The sequence below is a fragment of the Suricata suricatta genome, chromosome 3 (assembly GCF_006229205.1).
Source record: "Suricata suricatta isolate VVHF042 chromosome 3, meerkat_22Aug2017_6uvM2_HiC, whole genome shotgun sequence".
Lineage (NCBI taxonomy): Eukaryota > Metazoa > Chordata > Mammalia > Carnivora > Herpestidae > Suricata > Suricata suricatta.
Window position 1 is genome coordinate 32,978,057 of NC_043702.1, and position 22,838 is coordinate 33,000,894.

The window sequence follows — 22,838 nt, forward strand, 5'->3', positions numbered from 1 at the left end:
TGTATTATCTGAGGAACCACAGAACCTCAGAGGACCATTACAGTAAGTCCACTGAAGTGGAATGATTTGAGGAAGTTCTTGAAAGAGCCTCACTTGCAACCCCTGGTATTTGGGGGGCAGTGGGAACATGCAGACTGCTGCCTGCATCTGACTTGGAACATGAAGAAGGTAAGAAAATAATTGATGTCACCAGTATTCAGCAGAGGGAAGCCAGGAAGAAAGGAAGGTACAATTCAGGATTTTCTTATGAGACAAAAATTGCCTAGCTCAAAATCTCTGTTTGGACCCCACCCAGAATAACTGGTTGCCAGGGCCTTGATATTGTGGAGATCATACCTATGGTTAGGAGCTTGATTGTGATGAGCAAGATCCTGTATTAACTCTCAAAAAACTCCAGTGTAACTGTGGAAAGCTGGAATTCCCCAGACATCTGTGTGTGATGTGTCAGAACCGGGATGCCTGTTAGGACAGTAGACAAGGAATGCCAGGAGAGATCGATAGTTAAATAGAAGGACTTCTGCCTCCTTACTTTGTTCCCCTGCACCACTCTGGGGGTGCCAGAAACTCTGGAGTGGGTGGAGAGTGAAATGACAACGAAAAAAGTCCCCTCCTCTACTGAAGGTCCCCTAACCAGGACTCACCTCTGAGCTAAGGGTAATGGAGATCCTTTGACTTTAGCCGAGATGGAAATTTTATAATATGTGAATAAATTTTTAATAGGTGAAAATGGGTCATAATTACTAAATACTATCTTTCTTCTAACCAAAAGAGAACCGAGAACTGTGGGGTCTGCCCAGTGTTTAGGCAGGGTTGTCACAGGAGATGTCTCATACCGTCACTGAAAGTAGTGATGGGAGATGTAACTTTGGTGTCAACTATACTTCAGTAAAAATAAATAAATAAATTGCCGTGCCTGGGTGGTTCAGTTAAGTGTCCAACTCTTGACTTTGGCTTGGGTCATGATCTCACAGTTCGTGGGTTCAAGCCCCACATCAGGCTCTGCACTGGCAGCACAGGGCCTGCTTGGGCCTCCTCTGTCCCTTCCCCCACCAGCATGCTCTCTAAATAAATAAATAAATAAATAAAGTTACTGGAGAAAAATGAAGACCGTTCCTATCGGTAGGCCAGTGAGTTCAGGCCAATCAATAAAATGAACTCTACTGTTGTGGGTGGTGGGGTGGTGGAAAAAGACCAGTGTTTGCTAGAGCTTAGGGAAAGGAGGATGAGTAGGTGGAACACAGGGGATTTTTAGGGCAGTGAACCTATTCTACGTGATACTGTGATAGTGGGTACATGACACTTTGCAGTTGACAAAAAAGTAGAAGTGCACAATAAATGCAATGACTAAATCCTAATATAAAGTATAAACAGTTAATAATTAGGGGCACCCAGGGGTGTCTGGGTGGCTGAGTCATTAAGCCTCCAACTTCAGCTCAGGTCATGATCTCACGTTCCTGGATTCGAGCACCACGTCTAGCTCTGTGCTAACAGCTCAGAGCCTGGAGTCTGCTTTGGATTCTGTGTCTCGCCTTCTCTCTGCCCATCCCCCTCTCATGCTCTGTCTCTCTGTCTCAAAATTAAATAAAACATTAAAAAATTTTTAAATAATAATAATAATTAGGGGCACCTGGGAGGCTCAATCTGTTAAGTGTCCAACTTTGGCTCAGGTCATGGTCTCACAGTTCCTGAGTTCCAACCCCGCGTCAGACTCTGTGCTGACAGTTCAAAGCCCGGAGCCTGCTTTGGATTCTGTGTCTCCCTCTCTCTCTGCTCCTCCCCTGCTTATGCTCATGCTCATGCTCTGTCTCTGCCTCTCTCTCTCTCAGAAATAAATATTCAAAATAAATTTAAAATTTTTTTTTTAATTATGTGTCAATATTGGTTCATCAATTACAACAAATGTACCACACTAATACAAGATGTTAGTCCTAGAGGAAAGTATGTGGGGAGAGAAAGGCTGGGAGAAATATATAGGAACTCCGTACTTTCTGTTCTTTAGAAATAAAGTCTATTACTTAAAAAGAAAAAAGGTCTCACATATTTATTATCCCCTGATTAATGGATAAAGATGACACTGCAGTAAATTGAAAAAAGAATAGTCTTTATAATTAACAGTGACAGATCAACTGTATCCAGCCGTATGAAAACAAAATGAGCCTTTATCTCCTACCTACAGAAAACTCACACCCGCGTGGATCATGACTCTAAATATGAAAGGGAAAGCATAAAGTCTTTATAAGAAACCCTAAGAGAATGTCTTCATGATATTGAAGGAAACAAAGGCTCTTACAGACCCCCCAAAAGTACTAACCATAAGGGAAAACCTGATCGGCTGGAATGTTTCAGATTTAAGAGCTTCCAGGGGCACCTGAGTGGCTCAGTCAGTTAAGTGTCTGACTTCAGTTTGGGTCATGGTCTCATGGTTTGTGAGTTCAAGCCCTGCATTGGGCCCTGAACTGCCAGTGCAGAGCCTGCCTGGGATTATCTCTCCCTCTCTCTCTGCCCCTCCTCCACTTGCATTAAAAAACAAACAAACAAACGTAAAAAAAAAAAAAAGCACTGAGAGCTTCTGTTCAGCAGCATGAAGGCAGGTCTGCAAACAGGATGAAATGTTAAGACGTGGAGTAATCGCCAACATGCATTGATAAGAGAAAGGGGTGTTGCAGAGCAGCCTAACAGTAAACATTACACCCAGGGCGGGCACCAGAAACCACACGCTGGCATCTCCTCTGCAGCCCAGCCCCTTCGATGTCGTAGCTCTAAAGGGAAAAACCTTCAAATGATTTTCTGAGCAGAAATTTGCATCTTGCCTTGAGGTGACTATTAACGGACAGATTCACTCAAGCTGAAAACCTAAACTGATAATGTTGCCACTTGTGATTGTTGTCACAGCCGCCTCAGTCAGCCATGTCCCCATCTGTGAGATACTAGAAAATATATGTTGGGCTCTGCCCCGGCTCCTGGCAGAGAGCTCCTAAAACCTTATAGCTCTCATAGTGCTATGAGCACTGGGAGCATCTTTTGTTCTAACGAGGTGACTCTGGGTGGGCTGCTGGATGGGGGCTGGTACCCAGAAAGACCAAGCTATGATTAGAAGCTTGGAGTTTTCAGCCTCACTCCCTGCTCCCATCCTCCAGAAAGGGGAGAGGGGCTGGAAATGGCGTTAACAATTAATCATGCCATGAGGAGGACTCCATAAAATCCCAGTAGTGGGGCCCTGGGAACTTGCAGGCTGGCAAACACTCCCACACCAGGAGAGTGACACGCTCCAGTGCCATGGAGACAGTTCTTGGGCTTGGGATCCTCCTAGACCTCATCTTATATATCTCTTCATCTGACTGGTCATCTGTATCTTTTATCATACTCCTTAATAAAGTGGTAAACCTAAATAGGTGTTTCCCTAAGTTCTGTGAGTCGCTCTAACAAATTAATTGAACCTATCGTTCTGGATATTTGTCTTTATCTTGTTAATTATTTAAATAGTGGGGGAAAAGGGAGAAATAATTACCATGACTAAGGAAGTAGGGTATTTAGACCTTAAAAGTTGAGGCTGTTATTCATTAATTTATTGTGCAAAGGAATTCTGAGAAGTCCAGCAACCCCCGGGGGAAAGTAGAGCTGAGGATAAAGGACAGAGCCAGAAGGAAGGACCTCCAACCTGAAAACTATAAGAACTCAACTGGATGGATTCTCAGTTGATAGCAAGAGCAACTTGTGATTTATATATATTCAGTTCAAGGAAAAGTATCATCTGGACGTCCAAGGGGCTACCAGCCTAGGAAATTCTAGAATAAATTGGTTCCTTCCGAAAATCTTAAATAAACCTTACCAGAGGACAAATACAGGTGCTTCTTTCTGGGATGTGTTCTTGCCAAGAAACTCCTCCGAAAACACAATAAAAGTCAAATAAAGAACATTTGGCTACATTCCCTGTGAACACATCATCTGAAATTTCCACATGTAGAGCAGATCCAGCAAATCCATGTGAAGAAGTTGAGGATCCAAGAAGTAGATGAGGCACACATTTCCCATGCCATGGCAGCAGGACAGGTTGTGACACAGAGTGGAGAGAGCACGGGCCAGAAAGTGAGGTACATATCTTGCATTTGCATTGCACAATTCAGCTCTCAGTTCAATGTCTACATTCTCAAATAAGGGCGTTAGGGAGTTAGACTAAACAATACCTTCAGTCCAGGGCACACCAATGGCTCAGTTGGTTGAGTGTCTGACTCCTGATTTCAGCTCAGGTCATGATCCCAGGGTTGCAGGATGGAGAGCTGTTGGGCTCTGTGCTGAGCATGGAGCCTGCTTGATTCTCTCTCTCTCCCCTGCCTCTCTTCCCCACTTGCTCTCTCTCTAGAGTAAAATGAAAAACTAAAAATATACCTTCAGTACAAATATTTAATGAGTACGTGATGATATGCTTTTTTTTTCATTCAGTGTCTTATTTTTCTTCCAGGGTTCTAGTTAAGACATTCATTCATTGGGTGGGGGAGATATATGTAATTATTATGTGTTATTATTTATATGCATTTGTTTATTTATTTAGCAATGAGAAAAGTGGGGGAGGGGGGCCCTATTATAAGCCAGATACTGTCCTGGTATAAAGCAGAGAAGGACACAGAAAAAACTCTAGACCTCATAATGTGATTCAGTTTGAATTTTTTCTTGTGTTAAAATGAGAAGGAACTTTGAATTCTGAGACACAGTTGCATATGTTTACTTTTCCCTGCTCTTCCCCCTCTAAGTATAGCCAAATACCCTGAGGATAATTCTGCAATTACACAAAGACTCTCCGAGGTACAAAGAAAGTGGCAGAGTAAGGAGAGGTGTTGAGGTTTGGAGAAGGACACTGTTGTGTCCCGTAAGCTTTCTTTTATCTCCCATATGCCAGACTGAGAACTGGACAGGGCTACAAATATGGAACCATCAATGAACATTTTTATAAAGAACAAAATAAAGAGAAACAACAACAACAAAAAGAAAAGCCTACTCTGATTGGCCAATGGTCTAGGAAAGGAGCAGCTAACCAGAAAACTAGCAGGGACATAGCTCAATTCACACTCCAGCAGTGACAGCTTATTTGCCATAGTCACAGTGTCACAGGAGGTCCTTGCCTAACATCTGAGGCAGCCGCTGTGTTGGCTGGAGACCCATGTCTCACTCCATACCTAAGCAGTGATAGGCTGCCCTGATGGTTCCTTGGATGTACAGTAAGGAAATTTGAAGAGCAGATGATGACGTTGTGAATCCTACTCAGAATTCTGGGTTTGTTAGTGCCTCTCCTCCTGGTTACCAAACCCAATTAAACATCCTCATGAGGTCAGGTCAGTTGGTCTAAGACACAATTCAGATCATATCTGATAAATTCTCAAGCATGGAAAAAGCAGCTACTACCAAAATAGCACAACTTGATCAATAGAAAGAAAGGCAAAAATGATCTAGACAATCAGGTGAGGGTCTTCTCTAAGAGATCTCTGATTTGGGTTACTCAATGACTAGGTCTCAAAAGAAAAAATTGGTGGACAAGCACCAAGGAATTTATGGGCAGGCACCAAGCCAGAGGGAGCTTGACAGACAGCCCACAAGGATCTGATGCTGATCAAATCTATGACAAATGCAGACTACTCTATCCCTCCCAAAGAACTAGAGATGAATCAGAGAGTTCCAGAAGCTTTTACCTAGACCTCTCCACTTTCAAAAGTAAACAAGATGAGGGCTTAGATAAAGTCTATCTGTCCTCAGGTGATACTAGAGGCCACATTTAAGGTTAGTTTGATGCAGAAATGGGCAAGAATTTAGGGGCCTTTTAGATACTGATGCACTGGTGACTATGATCTCCCAACCCCTGCCACCAATATGACTACCAAACAGACAATGCACTCTGGATTTGAAGCTGAAGACACCACCACTGGGACCTTTGCCCAAGTCCAACTATGGATAGTCCTTTTGATCCTCTACCAACCTCCATTGTTACACCTTACTACTGAATACATTAATGATCTTGATGTATTGTCTCTGCATATCCCCAATCATCTTCACTCTCTACCCCTGATAGGAATTGCTACTGTTAGAGCCATCTTACTGGGGTATATGGAAGACCATGAATCTGCCCAACAACCAGCTGTTAGTGCTGTTGTCCCCCCAAAACTACATTGGCTGCCCGACTCTCCATTCAATACCTTCTCTGACTTTGTGCAAAACTTCAGGTGGCTCAATACCATAGAGCTGCCCTTACACTGGTGGTACCCGACATCGTGACTGCTACAGAAGCTATTGCCTATGCTGAGGGAATTTAGTATGTGACAGCTGACATCACAAATGCCTTTTTCAGAATCCTCATCTAATTATCAGGATTAGTTTTCCTTCATGTGAAATGAGTTACGACATACATTTAATGTCGTTGTACAAGGCCACCTAAACTCCCCAGCTCTCTACTATCAACTGGTGGGCCATGACTTGGAAAAAGCCCTGCTCCTAGAGCTTTCTTAATGCTTCTTCCTGGTGGGCCCAAACAAAGACACCACCAGCAAGGAATGGACACCCTGTTGATCTTCATGGGGGAACACGGTTAGGCTGTTAACTCAGACAAGTGCAGAGTCCTAATACCCCACTGAAATTCCCAAGTGTAATCTGGACCATGCAGAACCACATGTTCCATTTGAATTATAGATCTCAACAACCTCCTCATTTGTGAATTGGAGCCTATGGCAAAAGGACACTGCTACAAGTCATAAGCTTTTGTTGTGCTTTTGGACCCATGAGCTCCTGGATTTGGCTGAAAATTACACACTTCTTTAAAAGATCACTGTTGGCCTATTATTTGATATTGGTGGATACTAACGATATGATCCATAACTGTGAAATAATCTTAAAACCAGAAATCCAAATCATGTTGTGAATCTGAGCAGAGACCTCAGATTTCTGAGTTAAGGGTGGCTCAGGATCATCCATAGTAAAGTGGAAATGGTATATACATGTGTGGACAAAACCCCAGCTACTTGGGGTCTCACAACTGCATAAAATGGTCTCAAGAATCCCCCTCTGCCCACAAAGCATATTGGTAGAGGAGCCATGGGCCCAGATATAAAGACCTTTCAGAACTGCATGAACGTGGTTCACTGATGGCCCTTTACAGTTAGCTTCTATCTGGTTGTAAGGCAGTGCACCTGCCTTCTAACCTGAAACACTTTGTCCTTTAGCAAGTGCAGAAGGAATGTTCACCACAATGGGAAGACCCTCATGCAGTATGGGTGGCTTTCTAGGCCTCTCCAATGAAAGACCCCGCTATATTTCATTGACTTATGGGCTGTGCTAACAGCCTATTTGGTCAGGCCACTGTCAAGCCTCAAACTATTGTATAAAACAAGTCCCACTGTAAAAACAAAACATTTGGATAAAGATCAGTTTTCTCTTAATATGCTTTCTGTTATCCACACAGATGTTCACCAGAACACCTCCTAACCTGACAAGGAAAAACATAAATCAATGGGCAAGCTCTGCTTGTCAACTAAACACAGAGACTAAAATGTCTTTTGCCCCAGGACAAGCAGATGTTCTGGATTCTGGATCCATGAGAGAGAGTGTGGCCCATGGAAATTCAGACACCATCCTAGACTAAGCCTACACACATGGACTGTCTTCAGAAGACTTTGAAACTGCATAGAAAAGCTGTCCTGACTGCCATATCATGGACAAGGCAAAAAATCCTGCACAGAGACATATTCCTGAGTCAGTGGGCCAGACATTGCAGGTAGATCATATTGGGCCTCTCTTCTCATCCAGAGGGTTTCGCTGGCTCCCGACTGCAGTTGACACTCTCTGGATTTGGCCTAGACATTCCCATGTATTCCATTGACTCAGGCCACACTATCCAGGACCAACAAGACCAAATTTCTTTTCTCCTCAGGTTTCCTGAGCACACTGGATCTAATAACAGCCCAAAGCCACATATCATGGAGCATATAATGGAGCTTTCATACCCCCATATTATCCCCAAGTGACAGGGCTGATTGAGCATTTTTAGTGGACAGTTAAAGGACAGGCTTAAGCAGCTGGTAGGAGGGAGTAAGATAACCCCAGGCTGGACTATGGTGAGCAGTGAGCAAGTGAGCAGTCTGGTCCTCAGGGCAGCAATTTCCTGAAAGGGCACTTGTTATTTGTACCAAATGTTTGATAAGGCTGTTTGCTCTTTTCTTCCAATTTTGCACTTTTGGTCTCTGTGAGGAACTGTGCAAAATCCTTCTATTCCCTTCAGCCTCTTTCTGAAGACTCAAATGAATGGGATGTTCATTTACCCTGCAGGGTACAAAGCATGGGTCTTTGTCTACAAGGTCTTTGAAGATAATCACTGCTAACCTACCATTTTTAACCCAATATTTTCTTTAAGTTGGCCCTACCACTTTGCTCCCAGTAGCTCCATGATATCAGTATTAGTACATAGAATAGAAACTTTTGTTGAGTCACAAGAGAATCAAAGCCAGAAGATTAAGGTTTCATTGGGGGGATGGGTAAATGGTGTTATCTTTGCTCACGGTACAGAACAGACTACCTGCATCGCAGTCAGTGGGGAGAAGTCCCTCCAACTGACAGGATGTGAGCACCTTTTGTCCTATGAGCTTGGTTATGCAGAAAGGAGAGATGAAAATCTAACCTCTCTCTTCTCCCACAGAGTAGCCTGTGTGACTTCCACATTACCAAATTCATTGACATGCCCATCCCAGGAAGTTTCCCTGCCTTACACTTGACAAATTGCTAGATGTGTCTGTCACCCACCACCTGACCACACAGATAAGCATCTGACTGCTTGCTGCTTGAACACTACAAATAGGTATTTCCTTAAATAGGGACCCTTCTATGTATCTCAGGTACTCCTACCATATTACTCTGAACCCAAAATATTGCTGCAGTTGAATCTGACATTGAAAGAGCCAAATGCCTCCCTAGGTGTTAACTTGTCAGAAATGGGAAAAAGGAACATCTTGGCAAAGAGACCTGGGATCCACCACTGGGACTATTTTGACCTCAGTAGTGAGACCTTCTTCCCTACACATGGCCCAACTTACACAGACTTTTCAATTCCATTCATGAACTCTGCCCACTCACAGCACTTTGTGCACCCCTTTGGAATGTTATTTCTTTAGTAAATATCAGGTCTTCATCTATCTGCTTTCCTCCTAGCAAAGAAACATGCATATGAGACACTAATAAGAAACTTCTAAATAGTCAAAACAGCCTGTCCCCCAACCCTGGTTACACATATCATACTACACCAAGAAGGATGGGAACTCCAAAACCAGGCAGACTCTGGTTACTCAGATTTGCCAGGAGGCATTACCCACTCCAGATGACTATTTCTACTGTGAGAGTCCTTCAATCAGAAGGAGTCATGCACTACCTGAGGTCATCAATGGCACTACTTCAGGTTTTGAAGCACAACAGATCAGTTTCAGTTCCTTGGCCCAAGAAGTGCTGGATAACTACATAACCCTTGACTCCTTACAGCCAGGCAAGATGAGGTCTATGCAATTGCTGGCACTTTGTGTTGTACCTGGATTAATGAGACTGGCAGAATGGAATAATCCATCACCGGCCTTAGGAAAAAACCCTCCAGGATCTGTACAGTAAGCCCAAATGGAATATGGGACATCTTTTCTTAGCTTGGCAATGATTGGGGTTCATGTTTATGTTCAATCTTCTAGGCAAGTGCAATAATCCTCCTTGGAGTGGTATTGATTCTGACCTTCTGGTTCTTGATACAGTCCCTCAAAATCTGACCCATCCAGGCCCATGATGGGATAGCCTATGTTTCTTCTTTGGGCTCTAAAATATCAAAAGATAGAGCTGAGGCCAAAATCCTGTGTGTGATCTTTCAGGCCTGGCCATATGCAATTACAAAGGCTTTTCCTCTTCAACAGCACAGGTAAGCTGCCCTCCCCCACACTGGGTATGCATATTAAATTAACTTGTTAAGTTGTCTAACTCATTAAATTGTCAAGGACCTCCAGAACAGTGTGGAAAACTTTATCACGTTCTTGAGTTTAATGAGAATGCCTACAAAGTTTTTCTAGTATGATTTTTTATTTAGGTTTCTGACAGTTATTTAAAAATTTTTTAATTCCAGTATAGTTGACACACAGTATGATGTTAGTTTCAGTTATACAATATGGTGATTCAACAATTCCAAATATCACCCAGTGCTCATCATGGCGAGTGCATTTCTTAATCCCCGTCTCTTATTTAGCCCTTCCACCCCCGCCCCTCCCATCTGGTAACCATCAGTTTGTTCTCTATAATTAAGAATCTGTTTTTTGGTTTGTCTTTCCCTCTCTCTTTTTTCCTCTGCTCCTTTGTTTTGTTTCTTAAATTCCACATATGAATGACATTATATGGTATTTGTCTTTCTCTTATTTTGCTTAGCATAATACTCTCTAGCTCTATCCATGTCATTGCAAATGGCAAGATTTTATTCTTTTTGATGAATGACTAATATTCCATTGTATCTATATACCACATCTCCTTTATCCACTCATCAATCAATGGACACTTGGGCTCCTTCCATAATTTATGTATTGTGCTATAAACATTGGGATGCATGTATCCCTTTGAACTAATGTTTTTATATCTTTTGGGTAAACACCCAGTCGTGCAATCACTGGATCATAAGGTAGTTTTATTTTTAACTTTCTGAGGAACTGTCATCCTGTTCTCCAAAATGGCTACATTGGTTTGCATTTCCACCAATAGTGCAAGAGGGTTCCTTTTTTTCTGACATCTTCATCAACACTTGTTGTTTCCTGTGTTTTTTGTTTTAGCCTTTCTCACAGGTGTGGGGTGATATCTAGTGGCCATTTTCTTTTGCATTTTTCTGATGATGAGTGATGTTGAGCATCTTTTCATGTGTCTGCTGACCATCTGGATCTGACAATTATTTTTATCAAGTTAGGTATTCTTCTTTTCAACCTAAGCTCCCTAGTATTCTTTTTCATCAGGAAGGGGTATTAAATTTTCAAGAAAAAAAATTGATGTTGATTATAAGATTTTATTATCTCAGTTTCCAAAAAAGTTGTTTACGTTGTGGTTGTGGATTTAGGTCTAAGTGAGCCTTGCAAAATGAGTTGGAAAATTTTCTTTTTCTATATCCTGTAATTGCTTTAACAACAGAAATTTTCTTGTATATATTGACTGTTCATCTATTTTGTCATTTATTAAATGGACATGAATTATTGGCTTTGTTAGATATATGAATTCTTAATATAGTGGGGTTGGGTCTGTTTGGCTTATGAAACATTGCAGGTCTAGGCCTTACTTCCCACAAGCTAGAGAAAAACCTGGTTTCAGTAATATGGGACCCTCAGGAATATCTATGCAAAAATTTATAAACTCACCTCTTAGGAAGGCAAGAGAGACAAGTGAACAGGCTGAAAGGGATCAAAAGTCTCCCGGCGCTCTGAGAGTGGGGGCTAGCTGGTATTGGAAAGAAAGGCAGAAGTAAGCCTAGTTTCATGCATTTGGTTTCAATTATCAATAGGCAAATGCTGTACCAGATTCTATCTGAAGCCATCAAGGACAAGGTCAAAAGCTTCACAATCCTGTGGCAGTGGGAGCTTCACAAGAGCAAGCTCACAGACAAGGGGGCAATGATTGCCCATTGCCCATGACATCTGAACCCAAATTGCCAAGCCAGAAGGGAAGGAAAGCAGAAAGATGTGATCACTAATGGAAAGCAAATAAGCCCAAAGCACAATCAGCCCAAGATACCAGAGATTCAAGGAGGAAACCAAAGTAAGCTGATGGGTATCTATGAACTCCTAAAAATGATTTGTTATTAGCCAAAAAGTGTAAAGCAGATCAGGCAACAACATAAAGAAATTAGATGAAAATACCTAACAGTTGAGGAGAAATGCATTTCAGAAGAGAAAAGAGAATAAAAGTTTAGGTGCCCCTGTGTGGGAATAGGAGTGGCTATTCCCTGAAATTGCCTCAATAATAACCTTTGGATACTTAAGTGATATCCCACATAGTCAAAGGATATTTTTCAAACAGAAAAAGTTCTCTGCTTGTCTCAAAAGACACCCCAAGTCTTCTCAAGGCTCTTTTCTACAGTATCTCAAGTCCATCTCAGCGTTGGATCCTTGATAATATCATTTATTCCACCCACCTTTCTCACTTTTGCCCCCCTGTTATGTGTTGTACCATCTTGGAACACTCTCCATTTGATGCTCCAAAGTGTGAATCCACCCCAAAGTTTATAGCAGCATTATCAACAATAGCCAAACTATGGAGAGATCCCAAATGTCCATCAACTGATAAATGGATAAAGAAGATGTGGGGGCATCTGGATGGCTCAATCAGTTGAGTGTCCAACTCTTGATATCAGCTCAGGTCATCATCTCATGGTCATGGGTTCAAGCCCCATGTCAGGCTCTCAGCTGGGTTTAGGGCCTGCTTGGGATTCTCTCTCTCTTTTTCTCTCTCTCCCTCTGCCCCCCCATTCCCCCCTCTCAAAAAAGATGTATATATTATATACATACATACAATGGAATATTATTTGGCCAGCCACCAAAAAGAATGAAATCTTGCTATTTGCAATGACCTAGATGGAGCTGGAGTCTATTATGCTAAGTGAAATAAGTCAAGCAGGAAAAGACAAATACCATATGATTTCATATGTGGAATTTAAGAAACAAAACAGCTGAACATATGGAAGGGGGGGAAGAGAGAAAAAGAGGAAAACAAACCATATGACACACTTTAAGATAGAGACCAAACTGAGGGTTGATGGAGGGAGGTATGTGGAGGATGGGCTGGATGTGTGATGGGCATTAAGAAGGGCACTTGTTATGATAAGCACTAGGTGTTTATGCAAGTGATGTATCACTTTCTTCTCCTGAAACCAATATTGCACTGTATGTTAACTAGAATTTAAATAACATTTTGAAAAAGAAAAGAAAAATAAAGTGTGAATTCACAAAACACTATTCACTTCCTCCAAGAAGCCAGAACTGACTACGCCAGCCTAGATCTTTTTTGTCCAAGGTCTTCTTACATGTTTATTCGGGACCCCACTTCTCCCAAAATTGTTTGATGAGAATGCAAAATGCCACTTTCCATTGTTCCCCAGGCTAACCTTTTAACCCTTGTCGTGCTTGACATCTAAGGCTGTTGCTTCATTATCACAAAAAGCTGGCCCACAGGTGGCATTGGCGCAGAACCAAAGACTATTATTTTCAACTCTAAGTCCTGTCTTTCTAAACCAAGATGAAGCCAGATGACAGAGCCACCCATTAGTGCATAATAAACTAATGACTTTAACAACTAGCATACTTTCTTGGGGGATGTTGTGGATTAGTCTGATATGATTTCAAATCCATTTGTTTATGGCAAAGACAAAAAAAATAAAACTGAAGTAAGCTGTATCAGGATATCTTCATCTTATCTGTTGTACTGAGCACTCTGTAGCTCAGCTCTTGAGGGGTGTTGCAGGGGGCCTAGCAATAAAAACATTTGAGGAAGCAATAATGACAAGAGGACATTTAGACTTTAAATACTGAGAGTTTGTGAGGGCTATCTGAGAGGGTTCAGTCTCGGCAAGGTGATTCTGCGAATCTAAAAAGTGCTTCAGAGACCTTGGGACATTAGTTTCTGTTGCAAAAAAAGGCAACTCTTACCAGCAGTGATGAAAAACAAGCAGTAATCTTACCCACCAATACCAATGCCAATGTTCCCTGGGAACATGCTCTAGCAATATGAGACTTACCTTTGCCATGGCAGGCAGATGTCAGCTTTCAGTTGGCTAAGCTGTCCCTCCCCAGTAGCGACTTGTATTGTATAGGTTTGCCTCATTCTTCAAACACAGCTAGATAAAGATCAAATCAGTTTGAACACCCAAGAAATCAGTCTGAAGACTGAGAAAGCAAAAGTGCACAACTAGAGGTGAAAAAATCTGTCACATTGTGGAAGGTAGGAGCTGTGGAGAGTTGATCTGGGGGAGAGAAGAGCGATGGGTACTCCAGTGGGGAGAGAGCCCTAATCACAGAGTGGGGAGCAAGAGGGAAAGAGAGAAGAAGAAAGAGTGAAAGTGCATGCAGAGAACTGCACAAGTAAAGCTCTTCCCCAAAACCACTGTCTGGAAGAAAGAGAAGGGTTGGATACCGCAAGTTTTTATAAACAGCCGAGCCCAAAGTCTGCGGTTTTGGAAGTCTGTACCATCACCAGAGTTGAACCTGGTGGTCTTAGCAATGCTCTATTGGGGGAAGAAGGGCAGAGGGAGACCCAGGATCAGGCAGCATGGTCTGAGGATCCCCTAGGTTACACCAGAAGCAGTTTCCCTGCTTGGGCTGCATTTGGGAGATGTGGAATGGCCTCTCTGGGAGCAAAAGGCCCACGTGGGCACCAATGAGCTGTCTCAGTCACTAACATAGGAACGGAGATACTGGCTGAGGGCAGCGAGCCTTGGTGCCAGCATTCTGCGTGCTTTACCGTAAACTCCAAACCACTGTGCAGTCACATAACTAATGTGCCAAATAACAAGCCAAAAATCAGCCACAGTGCAGCAAGTCACTCCCCTAGAGGACTTGCTAGGCTTTGTGCTATGCAGATCTCTAAAATTTGGACGTTTGAAACCCAGCCAAATGCCTGAGATAAAACACAGGGGTACTGTGCAGCTTGGCAAGCAGAAAACTGAGATGCAGAAGGGTGAAGGCAGAGATCTCGCGGATGCTGGGGACACAAGAGAGGTGCTTCTTTGCTCTTCTGTGAGGGCTTCCTGAAGAGTGGCAGGTGCAAGATCCCTGCTCCAGGAAGAGAGAGCAGGGCAACACAATTACAATTTTCACCATGCCCATCAGCACTGAGTGACTTTGTGAGAAAACAGTGCCACCAAGTGGAAGCTGGAGCCACTTACACCAAGCTCTGGCCATCCCTATGCAACCTACAGGTGCATCTCCATTAGGTCAAGTCCACCCAAGAATCAGCACAGCAGGCCCCACCCCCAGAAGACCACCACAAACCTCCTGTACACACCAACTCTACTGATCATAGAGTGCTACAAAGGTTCAGCTCTAGGATAAATAGGATGTAGCTTCTTTTGTGTTTCTTTTTTTCCCTCTTGGAATGCAGAAAAAGCAATTTTTAAAAATTTATTTTTGATACTTTAAAAATTATATATATTTGATATAACTTTGTTTAACAAGTAGACAAAAACACACCTAAGATCTAGCTTCCTTTTACTTTTTACCTTGACAAATGACAAGATAGAGGAATTCACCCCCAAAAGAAAGAACAGGAATAAGTATGGCCAGAGCTTTAATCAATACATACATAAGTAAGGGGCACCTGGGTGACTCAGTCAGTTAAACATCCCACTTCAGCTCAACTCATGATCTCACAATTCTGTGAGTTCAAGCTGTCTGTGCTGACAGCTCAGAGCCTGGAGCCTGCTTTAGATTCTGTGTCTTCCTCTCTCTCTGCCCACCCACCCCCCCCCCACTTGCACTCTGTCTTTCTCTCTCTCTCAAAAATAATAAACATTAAAATTTTTTTTTTAAATCATACATATATAAGATGTCTGAACTAGAATTTAAAACTACATTTATAGCTCAGATACTAGCTGAGCTTGAAAAAAACCATAGAAGATACTGAAGAATCCCTTACTGCAGAGATAAAGAACTAAAAACTAGTTAGGCCAAAATTAAAAATGCTATAACCAAGATGTAAACCCAAATAGATGCCATGACAATGAGGATGGATGAAGCAGAGGAATAAATCCGCAATACACAAGATAAAATTATGAAAAATAATGAAGATGAAGAGGGAAAGAAAGGTATTGGATCATGAAAGTAGAAGGGAATTCAGCAACTTCGTAAAATGTAATAACACTCATAAGAGTCCCAGAAGATGAAGAGAGACAAAAGGGGGAAAAGGTTTATTTGGGCAAATTTGGAAAAGGAAACAGGCATCAAAATCCAAGAAGCACAGAGAACTCCCATTAAGTTAACCAAAAGTTGGCCATCACCAAGACATATCATAATCAAATTCACAAAATATACAGACAAGGAAAGAATCATGAAAGCAACAAGCAGCGTGGGGTGGGGTGGGGTGGGCAGAGGCCTTACCCTACAAAGGAAGACAGATCAAGTTCACAGCAGATCTCTCCAAAGAAACTTGGCAGGCCAGAAGGGAGTGGCAGAATATATTCAACGTGCTGAATGGGAAATATATGCAGCCAAGAATATTTTATCCAGCAAGGCTGTCTATTCAGAATAGAAGGAGAGATCAAGAGTTTCCCATACAAACAAAAACTAAAGGAGTTCATGACCACTAAGCCAGCCCTGTAAGAAATATTGAAGGGGACTCTTAGTGGGGGGTTGGGGGAGAAAAAGACCAAAAGCAATGAAAACTAGAAAGGAACAGAGAACATCATCAGAAACACCAATTTACAGGTAACACAAAGGCACTAAATTCATATCTATCAATAATCACTCTGAATATAATGGACCAAATGCTTCAATCAAACAACATAGGGTATCGGAATGGATAAAAAAACAAGATCCACTTTCCTGCAAGGGACTCTCTTTAGACATAAAGACACCTAAGATTGGCAGTGAAGGAATGGAGAATCATTGATCATGCTAATGGACATCAAAAGGAAGCTGGAGTTGCCATACTTAAAACAGGGAAACCAGATTTGAAAGCGAACACTGTAACAAGAGAAGAAGAAAGGTATTACCTCATAATTAAGGGGTCTATACATCAGTAAGATCTAACAATTATAAATATTTATGCCCCCAACTTGAAAAATCCCAAATATATAAATCAATTAGTAATGAACATAAAGAAACTCGTTGATAAGAAGGCAACAGTATAAGAGGACTATAATAATGCACAATCACCTAAGCAAATAATCAACAAGAAAACAATGGCTTTGAATGACATTGGGCAGGAAGGACTTAACAGATATATTCAGAAAATTCCATCCTAAAGCAGCAGAATATACACTCTTTTTGAGTGCATATGAAGCATTCTCCAGAATAGATCTTATACTAGGTCACAAATCAGGCCTCAACAAGTATTTAAAAAATTGATTTCATACCATGCATATTTTTAGACCACAATGCCATGACTTGAAGTCAACCACAAGAAAACATTTGGAAAGACCACAATTACATGGAGGTTAAAGAACATCATACTAAAGAATGAATGAGTTAACCAGGAAATTAAAGAACAAATAAAAAAGTACATGAAAGCAAATGAAAACACAGTAGTCCAAAACATTTGGGATGCAGCAAAGGCAGTTCTAAGAGGGAAATATATTGCAATACAAGTCTACCTCAAGAAGCAAAGAAAAGTCTCAAATATACAATTTACCTTACACCAATAGAAGCTAGAAAGGGAACGGCAATTAAGCCTAAAGCCCGCAAAAGAAAGGAAATAATAAAGACCGGGGCAGAAATGAACAATATTGAAACAAACAGAACAGTAGAACAGATCATTAAAACCAGAAGCTGATTCTTTGAAAAAATTAATAAACTTTTTAAACTCCTACCCAGACTTATCAAAAAGAAAAATGATCAAAGTAAATAAAATCACAAATGAAAGGGGAGAGATCACAACCAACACCACAGAAATACAAATTCTAAGATAATATTATGAAAAATTATATGCCAACATATTGGGCATTCTGGAAAAAAAATGGATAAATTCCTAGAGACATATAAACCACCAAAATTGAAACAGAAAGAAATAGAATAGACCCATAACCAGCAACAATATTGAATCAGTAAACAAAAATTTCCTAACAAACAAAAGTCCGGGGCCAGACGGCTTTCCAGGGGAATTCTACCTGACATTTTTAAAGAAGAGTTAATATCTGTTCTTCTCAAACTGTTCCAAAAAACAGAAATGGAAGGAAAATTTTCAAACTCATTCTACAAGGTCAGCATTATTTTGATTCCAAAACCAAAGACCCCATTAAGGAGAATTACAAGCCAATATCCCTGATTAACATGGATGCAAAAATTCTCAATAAGATACTAGCAAATCAAATCAACAGTACCTAAAAAGAATTACTTACCACAATCAAGTGAGACTTCTTTCTGGGCTGGAAGGATGGTTCAGTATTTGTAAATCAACAAGATAACCTCATTAATAAAAGAAAAGAACCATATGATTCTCTCAATAGATGCAGAAAAGACATTTGACAAAAATACAGCATCCATTCTTTATAAAACCCTCATTAAAGTAGGAATAGAAGAAACATACCTCAACATCATAAAGGCCATATATGAAAGATCCACAGCTAATGTCATCCTCAATGGAGAAAAACTGAGAGCTTTACTTCTAAGGTCAGCAATATGACAGGATATCCACTATGACCATTACTATTTCACACAGTACTCAAAGTATTAGCCTCAGCAATTAGACAAGAAGAAGAAATAAAAGGCATCCAAATCCTCAAAGAAGAAGTCAAACTTTATTCTCAGATGATATGATACTCTATGTATCCAACAAAAACTTGCTAGAACAAATACACAAATCCAGCAGTTGCAGGATACAAAATCAACAAAAAAAATCTATACACTAATAAAAAAAAAAAGCAGAGAAAGAGAAAGCAAGGAATCGACCCCATTTACAATTGCACCAACACACCCATAAGATACCAAGGAAAGACCTAATCAAGGAAGTAAAAGATCTATACTCTGAAAACTATACAACGCTTATGAAAGAAATTGAAGAGGGCACAAAGAAATGGATAAGCATTCCATGCTCATGGAATGGAAGAATAAACATTCTTAAAATGTCTATACTACCCAAAGCAATCTACACACTGAAGGCAATCCCTATCAAAGTACTGCCAGCATTTTTCACAGAGCTAGAAAAAAAATACTAAAATTTGTATGGAACCAGAAAAGACCCTGAATAGCCAAAGCAATCTTGTAAAAGCAAAGCAAAGCTGGAGGCATCACAATTCTGGACATCAAGCTATATTACAAAGCTGTAGTCATCAGCACATATGATACGGGCACAAAAACAGACACATAGATCAATGGAACAGAATAAAGAACCCAGAAATGGACCCACAGCGATATGGTCAACTTATCTTGGATGAAGCAGGAAAGAATATCCAATGGAGAAAGACAGTCTCTTCAACAAATCATGTTGGAAAAACTGGACAGCATTGTGCAGAAGAATGAAACTGGACCGCTTCCTTACATCCCACACAAAAATAAATTCAAGCTGGACGAAAGACCTAAATATGAGACAGGAAACCATCAAAATCCTAGAGGAGAACATAGGCAGCAACCTCTTTGACCTCGGCCATAGCATCTTCTCACTAGACATGTCTCTGGAGGCAAGGAAACAAAAGCAAACACAATTGGGACTTCATCAAGATAAAAAGCTTCTACACAGTGAAGGAAACAATCAACACAACTTAAAGGCAACCTTCACAATGGGAGAAGCTATTTTCAAATGACATACCTGATAAAGGGTTAGTATCCAAACTCCATAAAGAATTTATCAAACTCGACACCCAAAATACAAATAATCCACTGAAGAAATGGGTAGAAGACACTAATAGACATTTTTTCCAAAGAATCCAGATGGCTAACAGACACATGAAAAGATGCTCAACATCACTCATTTTTCAGGAAAATACAAATCAAACCACGATGAGATACCTGTCAGAATGGTTAACGTTAACAGCACAGGAAACAACAGGTGTTGGTGAGGATGCCAAGAAAGGCAAACCCTCTTGCATTGTTGGTGGAAATGCAAACTGGTGCAGTCACTCTGAAGAACAGTATGGAGGTTCCTCTGAAGTTAAAAATGGAACTACCCTATGATCCAGCAATTGCACTATGGTAATTTAAATACTAGGTATTTACCCAAAGGATACAAAAATGCAGATTTGGAGGGGTCGCTGCACCCCAATGCTTATAGCAGTGTTATCAACAATAGCCAAACTATGGGAAGAGCCCAAAGATCTATCAACTGATGAATGACTAAAGAAGATGTCTCCTTTGTCAGAAAGGGAAGTTAGCATGTTTTGAGATATATTAAAGATATATTAGCATTAACAGTGGATGTTTTGCCCTGATGTAAGAGAACTATAAAGAGAATAACTTCACTATATGATCCACTGTTGTTTAGTGCAAAATGACCATGCGCTGCCCGGTATCGCCAGTGGGCCCCATGCTATAAGGGAACATTGCATTAGCTCATTAGCACAGATATCAAGGACACGGCTACATACCGCCCTCTCTATGCATACCCAGCCTGCGGGTAATCATAATGGACTAATAAGGAAAGAGAGGGTGAGTAGGTCCCAACTGACACACTTTTAAAGTCGGCCCATTGGGCACCAATGCTCACCACGTCTCTTGTGCCCATCTTGGAAATTCCAGGCTCAGCTCAGGGTTCCCAAAGTTCAAGTGCCAACTATGTTGAGGGTGTCCAGAAGCAACCTCACAGTCTGAAAAGAGATGCAAACTAAGGGCCACTCCTAGAAGGAAGAAGAGATGACCATGAGTTGAAAACAAATGTCAACACCTCCGCTCAGTTCTCCCTCTACTGACACTTTTACCTGTAGCCCTTTATCTCAGAGAAGGATCTAAAGTTGCTGATCAGTCACAAGGGGCACCTGAGTGGCTCAGTTGGTTATGTGTTCCTGAAGCAGGCCATTAGGAAAAGCCTTTCACAATCTGGAAAGTAGATGGAGGTGGTGGACTGAGCTTGGACTTTGGAATCAGACAGATCTGGATCAAACCCTGGCCCCGCCTCTTCCTGAGACCCAGATACTTTCCTTTGCTTCAATCATCCAATTTCCATATTTTCCATATGGAAAATAGCAATAATAATGACTTGCTTGATGAGGTTGCTTTGGAGGGATGAGCAAAGCAGTATCTGGGGCGCTTGCATGTCCTATCTCACAGAGAGCAGGTGCTCCCCAGGTGCTAACTCCCCTTCCCCCACCTGCATCCCTCAGACAGCCACCAGCCACCTCTTCCTGGAAGCTGTTGAGACAGAGGAGGGCAGGCAGCTCAGGGTGAGTAATCGGCCACGGATCAGACCTGACACAACGTGAGCCAGAAACCACACTGGGACCGTGTGACTCACCCTCTTCTAAACCTTCGTTCAGGCCTCTGCCACTCCCTCTAGGTATGACTTCCTCTTGCTGAGAGTTCTCACGTGGTGCCCATGGGACACTTGATTCTTACTGCCTGGCACAGACAGTTGTCATTTATCAATCATTTCAGTTTCTTCTTTGGAAAATAACCCCCTCCCAAAAAGAGCCCTCTCACATATAAAAAAAAAAAAAAAAACCCCGCAATAAAAGCAATAGTCTATCACTGTATTTATTTATTGAAGCACTGATAAAATAAATAAATAAAAGCATCTTCCATGACCTCTTTAATCTTGTCTAGAGAGATGACACTGTTATTTTGATCCTTTCCCTCTATTTTTATGCTTATAAAGCCATAATGATTCTTGTCCTGCCATTTGCTAATTGTGTGACCTTGGGCAAGTCACTTAAGAGCTGCTTCAATTTCCTCATTCATAGAATACAGATATTAATAACTCCTTTGAAGAATTGGAGGAGTATTGTGAAAATCAAATGAGTTAATGCACTCAAAAAGAATTACAACAGCTCCTGGTGTACAGAGTAAATACATAAATAAGCGTGAATGTGTACACATATCATATATGCCATCTTGTATCGAACCATGTGCTGCCTCTCAGCGCCAAATCCACTCTCCTCCTGCCTGCCTGATGGCACTGTGGCTCCGCCCTAGGAAAATGGCTCCTTCACCAGCTGGCACAATTTTAGATTTTGATGCTGGAGGAGAGACCGTGCAAGGCAGCCAAGGAAGGGCTTCTCTTCCTAGTTCAGGGTGCTTGTCTTCCTGCTTCTATGGCAGAGCTGCCAGCAGTTTGCAGAAGACCTAGTGGTGCTCACACTCCAGGAATTTTGCCAGCATGCCCTCCGGAAGCCTCCTGCTCACAAGCCTTCCCTTGCAGACTGCAGGTGAGCGCGGGACACTCCCGGGAACTTCTCTACCATCGGTGGGCACGGTCACAGCTTCTTCAACTGGTTCTGCTGGCCAACCTTTGTGGGGTGGGGAGGAGTCTTCCAAATTTCTTTTTTCCACAGGTACTCCTTTCCCAGCCCTAAAGACATTTTACTCTCAGTAGTTAACTTTCTTTTACTGGTTGATTCTTCCTATTAAATTTTCCATTTCTTTCCCTGACTGGACTCTGAATATCTATATCAATTTATATTAAGTCTATATATGGTTTACAGCTTGCTTTCTTTTTAGTTATCAGGATAGAATGGACATATTTTCATCTCCCCAAACATCATTGCCTATGTTTTAGTCATTTTTGTGTCTCCAATTACACAGAAAATTTACATTTTTATGTAGACAAATGTATCTGTCTTTTCCTTTGTGATTTCTGGCTTCTATGAGTTGCCTAGGGAAACTTTCTCTGGTCTTTTATTTCCTATACTTCTTTTAATGCCTTTATAGGTTGTTTTTACTGTTTTTATTTATTTTAGAGAGAGAGAGACAGTGGGAACAGGGGAGGGTAAGAGAGAGAGGGAGACACAGAATCTGAAGCAGGCTCCAGGCTCTGAGCTAGCTGTCAGCACAGAGCCTGATGTGGGGCTCAAACCCACGAACTGTAAGATCATGACCTGAGCCGAAGTCGGATGCTCAACCGACTGAGCCACCCAGGCGCTCCTATAGATTTGTTTTAACATTTATATTTTTGGAATTTTTGTGTATGTGTGCATGGTCTGAGGTAGGAATCTTACTTTATTTTTTGCAGATAGAGAA

At 41.5% G+C, this 22,838-nt stretch overlaps 1 long non-coding RNA gene across 2 annotated transcripts; it reads right to left on the reverse strand.

Moving 5' to 3' along the window:
- Positions 1–342: 342 nt before the first annotated feature.
- On the reverse strand, positions 343–20,495 carry LOC115287539. 2 transcript variants are annotated; one of them, XR_003906527.1, is made up of 3 exons: positions 20,374–20,495; positions 13,760–13,858; positions 343–459 (listed from the first exon to the last, which is right to left on the reverse strand). It is a non-coding gene; the product is annotated as an uncharacterized LOC115287539 (long non-coding RNA). The 2 variants fall into 2 exon arrangements; XR_003906528.1 differs by lacking the exon at positions 343–459 and adding an exon at positions 11,441–11,466.
- Between the last annotated feature and the right edge of the window lie 2,343 nt (positions 20,496–22,838).